We start from the raw sequence: 6,000 nt of genomic DNA on the forward strand, positions 1-6,000 counted from the left end.
TGCTTCAGCAGAGGGTTCTTGCTCACGTCGGGCGCTGTCGAATCAAAAGTGACCCACCCAGCATCGATAAGGTCTTGGACCTTATATTTGAGAGTTCTACAGTTCTCCGTTGAATGCCCCGGTGCCCCCGAATGGTATAGACATTTGTCTTGCGGATTGTACCAATCGGGGTAAGGTGGATCAATTTTCCTTGGTGGAATGTAAGCTAGAAGATGAGCTTGTACTAGCTTCGGCAGGAGGTCGCTATATGTGGTCGGAAGTTTATCAAACTTCTTCACAGGGTTGTACTGCGACTTTCCCGACTTCGAAGCGGAGGAAGATGAAAAAATAGTTATGGCGTTGACTCCTCCCTCCTTCTTCTTCCCAAAGGTCTTCTTAGCTTCAAATGATTGGGAAGGCTTAGCTAGCTTTCCACTTTTCAGCCCTTGTTCCACTCTTTCTCCAATGGTGATGATGTCCGAGAAGAGTGTTGTCGTGTTCCCTATCATCTTGTCATATTAGGGACCGGTCAACGAGTTTATAAACAGGGACACCGTCTCCTTATCCGACAGCGGGGGCTCTATTTGTGCCGCCAACTCCCTCCATCGTTGGGCGTACGCCTTAAAGGATTCATCATTTTTCTTACTCAAGGCTTGAAGATCGGACCTATCGGGTGTTAGGTCGATGTTATACTTGTAGCGCTTGAGAAATGCGTCGGCCAACTGCTTCCATGTAAGCACCTGATTCCCATCCAGCTGCATATACCAGTTGAGTGCGGTGTCAGCCAAGCTCTCTTGGAAGCAATGGATTAAGAGCTTTTCATTAGTGGCATATGCAGCCATCTTTCGGCAATACATGGTGAGATGACTTTTGGGGCAAGTCGATCCCACATACTTTGGGAGATCGGGCAGTTTAAATTTGGGAGGGAATTGGATGTCCCTCACTAAGCACATGTCGACGGCATCTTTGATATCAAAATCATGCCCCTCCATAGCCCTCAACCGGTCCTCGAGAGCGTGGAATTGTTCCTTTGAAATCTCGGGCTCTCTAATTGTAATCCCCGCCCCAAGGGTTACAGCTTGCGGAGGCTCTTGCTCTTGCTCCTCCTCATGATGGGACTCATGGTCACTGTGTTGAGCCCCGTGTATGTTTTGGTGACGCATGAGTTCCATCATTTGCGCCATTTGCTCCTTGAGCTGTGAGAGCTCGGTTGTAAGCTTCTTGTTTTGTTCCTCCAACGCGTCCATTTTCTTGAGTTTCTGCGCGCGCGTGAGGACAGAGAGATGACCAGCCACTTTCTAAAATGAATGCTTAATCTAATTAGTTTATTTATGGAATGAATACACTCTTGACATGAGCTTGATAACCTTCCATCTTTAAGGCGCTGCCTTTTTAAGACGGAGGTTTACCACCCTCCTTGACTTATGATCTCTCCCCAACGGAGAATCTCAATAGTCATGGGTCTCTTTCACTCATGTCAAGGGGGTATTGGTGAGCCCAAAATGAATGATTATGAGGATGCATGATGTCTTTTTGGTAATGATGCACATGCTCCTTACTTTTATTATATTTTCACACATGGTCTTTCCTCTCATGTCATGACTTTTTTCATGCATGGGGGTTATTCTTAGACCTTATTACGAGGTTTATTATTAATGCACAAACAATGTCACATAGACCTATACACAAACAATTCACTCATCCACGAACAGTCATGAGCGAATCACGAGGTAGGGGTATCCTGCAGAAAAGTGCATATTCAAGGAGGTTCTAACTGTTCTCACCGGTCTGAGGCCCCCAAGGTGCCCCCATTATAGGGACCCAATTCCTCTCGTCGTAAGTCGATGGAAAGCTCCAACGCACTGTCGGACTCGAGTTCATGGTTTTCACCTTGAGTGATGTTTTCCGACAACGGTCTACGGGCACCTATAGACCCATTCGACAACCGGCCATACTAACATCCACTCCCTATGGCTTTCCACTCATGCCCCCGGGTACAGAGGGAACTGTTGTGTGCAAAGGTTTGTGTGCAGTTTTTATTTCAAACAATTGCGAAAATTTAAACATACAACAGTTATTAAAAACCACATAGATAAAACATATTATCATACAAGCTAGGGGTAATGAAGCAATTTTAAACTTATTATTTTAGAAATAATCCATCACTAAATGGGACTGACTCTCGAGGCTTCCCCAGTGGAGTCGCCATCTGTCGCCACCCGCCGAAACGGACCTTGGCATTCGCGACGATGGTCAGACTCTTATTAAGTTTGAAAAATGGTGGATTGTTAGAACGACTTATTCTCAAACTGAGACCTCATCGAGCTAACAATTTTGTTAAATGATTCTCACCAATCCATGTTAATCCCAAGCGGGACCCTCCATGGATTAGTGGTTTTCGCAAAAGGGGGTTCTTGGAGTCGCCACCAATGTTTTACTCAAAACATTGGAAATAGATATAAGGCAATTGATTTTCACAAATCAACTTGGCCATTACAACCAGAGTCGGGTAAGGGAGTCGGTTACGTGCGAGGAAGGTGTTAGCACCTCACAACGCCCCTTTCGGGTTCCCTATGACAGATTATTTCATAAATAATAGCATAAAGTTACTAAATTACCCCCATTTATTAGAACGATTATAAGTAAACTATCTACATGTTGAAAGTGTGCAATGCAACAATCAAAAAGCGATAAATGAAAGCGGTAAAAGAAAGGACTTGGAAAGAAACCTTTGAAGCGTGCTTTTATATATTCAAAAAGAGTTAGGAGGCTTTTTGGCGCTCCTTCCCACTACACGCTCGCTCGCTCCTTTCCCTAGAACAAATATTAACTATGGAAATCAAAGAGATTTCCCTTCGACTTGTTCGAGTCTCAAGCTTCAAGGCTCATGACTCAAGAACTTAGTCGGGTTGGCTCTCAGAGAGGTTCCTAGGGCAGAGAATAACTCAAAAACCCAAGAATCCTCAGCAAGAGGGTCCAAACGCCTGTCAAAAGTGTCGGAGGACGTGCCAATGACGTCCTATTTATAGGATTGAGGCGCAATACGGCCTGGGAGGTCAATACGGCCCGTACTGGGTTTTTGAACTACAGTACGGCCGTATTGAATTTGGTACGGCCCGTACTGAGCCATTTTGAACTACAGTACGACCGTATTGAATTTGGTACGGCCGTACTGAAGTTCAAAAACTTCAGTACGGCCGTATTGAGTTCACTACGGCCGTATTGCAGTTCAAATGGCTCAGTACGGCCGTACTGAACCTCTGGGAGGGTTTATTGAGCTCCAATCCTCGCACACCCTTATTCTAAGCTACTCTAAGACTTCTAGACCTACAAAGAATCATCCTAGGGTCTTCCAGGAGTCCTTCCGGCTGACTTTCCTTCGGTCTTTGAGAGTCTTTGAGCTTTATTTCCGACCCGGACAATTTTAGGGGTCTACAGCTGCCGCCCCTTTACTTAGTCGAACGGCTTTTTGGTGTACCGGTTGACAAGTAAAGGAGTTGACCCAATTGCCCGAGGAGTAAGCCATCCTTCCGACTTGTAGTGTCTTCCGGTGGGAAAATTGTTGAGTGGCCTCTCCAGGTTGAGTATTAGTCGTCGCCTCTCCAGGCTCGTGCATACCTCGGTGTTTCTGACAACCTCGGTAGCGTGAGTTTGCCCTCTCCAGGGTCTGCATGCCTCCGTGTTTCTGACGACGTTGGCAGCTGCATACCTCCGTGTTTCTGACGACGGGGTAGCTGAGTACCGCCTCTCCAGGCTCGTGCATACCTCGGTGTTTCTGACAACCTCGGTAGCTGCATACCTCCGTGTTTCTGACGACGGGGTAGCTGAGTATTAGTCGTCGCCTCTCCAGGCTCGTGCATACCTCGGTGTTTCTGACAACCTCGGTAGCTGCATACCTCCGTGTTTCTGACGACGGGGTAGCTGAGTACCGCCTCTCCAGGCTCGTGCATACGTCGGTGTTTCTGACAACCTCGGTAGCTGCATACCTCCGTGCTTCTGACGACGGGGTAGCTGAGTACCGCCTCTCCAGGCTCGTGCATACCTCGGTGTTTCTGACAACCTCGGTAGCGTGAGTTTGCCCTCTCCAGGGTCTGCGGTTTGCCCTCCCCAGGGTTGCATACCTCCGTGCTTCTGGTCACTTTGGTAGCGTGAGTTTGCCCACTCCAGGGATTTGTGATGATTTTGTCTCCACAGTCCATGATGCTGCTTCGACGGTTGTTTTTGATTTTGGTGCCGCTGAGGGCTGGATAGCGCAGGGATCCGTCTAGGGGATGTGCAGTTACTCATAGGTTCTTGTGTCCCAACTTTCCATTGCGTAGTTGGTGCCCACTGGGGAAATTCTGATTCCTTGGGGATGTAGACACAAAGATGCTCTTTCTGATGTGAGCGGTGCCTTATGGTTGGCTGACGTCCTTTCGACGTTGGTGGAGTATCCCGGTTATCCTTATTCGGGTGACTCTTTTGATTTTCTGGTTTTGTTGCCTCTGCGTAGGCTGTTATCCGCTGGGGGATTCTGTTGTGATTTTGATTGGCCTCTTCTGTTAGGCGGATTATCTTGACGTTCGGTTTTTTGGTTGAATACCAAATTCCGCTTGGGGAATGGGTATTGATCTTTTTGGATTTTCCTTTTTTTGGAGGAGTGCCTCTGAGTAGGCGAATGGGGATTGAGGATCTTATGTATCCCAGAGTATTATTTAGAAAGCCTCTTCAGGCTTAGCTTCACTCGTCGCTCGAGTTGGAAAGCTACCTTCCACTGAGGAAGTCTAAGTCCTTTGACTCGGATATTTTGTTTGGATGATCATGCTTCCATTGGGGAATCTTGCTGATCTTGCTCTGATAGCTTTCACTGGGAATTCAGCCCAAGAGTGCAAGCTGAGATGTCTCTGGGGAGTATTATTTCGGCAAGCCTCTCCAGGCTCAATTATTTTGTTGGATTGTTTGGATTTTCTGAATTTTTGCCTTTTTGTCGATTTTCGGCTTTTCCTGTTGGCTGCTGTCATACACAAGAAATTTTTTCTATTTTTTCTATTTTATGCGACTGCCTTATGATAAGGTCTTTGAATGTGCAACTAATGTGTGTGTGATGCACAAAATGCAAGTTTAATCATTTTGTTAATGTTTTTAGAAAAATGAATGGCTCTCCCTATCCTCCTCTTCTTGGAGGAATTTCTGTCGTCGATGTGAGGGAGGATTTCTGTGAGCCTCTTACGCAGGAGATTACGGATTTTATAGGAACCCCTCCAACTTTCTTTATTGACCGATTATTAAAGGAATTTCGTACAATTTTTAAGAAACACCAATTTAGAGGCATAATCACATGGTCAAGAGAAGAGAAATGAATAGATATTTTATTGATATTCACAAATGTTTTTACAGAAAGATATACAAAAGGAATTTCTGAAGAATGGCTGGCCAGGGTAGGCTATATACATTGGGCTTAACAATTATATCTGTAATTGTTGCTCTTACGTTCCCCTAATTGCTTCGGGTGAGATGCCTGAGTCAGGAGTGTAGATACTGCAAGATGCTTGCTTCTAGAAGATAATCACTTGAATCGCCTTTCGGTTTTCGATTCGAGTGATCGTTGCTTGCTTTGTTTTTGTGTCTTATTCTTTTACCCCTAATTTTTGCCTAGGACGTATCCTAGCGGGGATAAATTCGCCTTTGTTTTGCCTAGTACCCTTGTACTGGCGGGCTTTTTATTTTGCCCTAACTTTTGCCTAGGACGCCGTTTTCGGGTTTTCATCCTAGCGGGCCTATGCAAGCAACGTCTTCAAGCATAGTATTTCTTTACCACGTCAGCGTTGACTGGGTATCGAAGTTCTTCTCCATCCATGTCTGTGAGGATCAATGCTCCTCCTGAGAAGGCTCGCTTCACCACGTATGGTCCTTCGTAATTCGGGGCCCACTTTCCGATTTTGTCCTTTTGAGCTGGTAGCAACTTCTTCATTACCAGCTCTCACTCATGGTAGACTCGAGGGTGGACTTTCTTGTCAAAAGCCTTTTTGATCTTCCTCTGAT

This window comes from Cajanus cajan, chromosome 1, assembly GCF_000230855.2.
Source record: "Cajanus cajan strain Asha chromosome 1, NIPB_CcT2T_4, whole genome shotgun sequence".
Taxonomy (NCBI): Eukaryota; Viridiplantae; Streptophyta; class Magnoliopsida; order Fabales; family Fabaceae; genus Cajanus; species Cajanus cajan.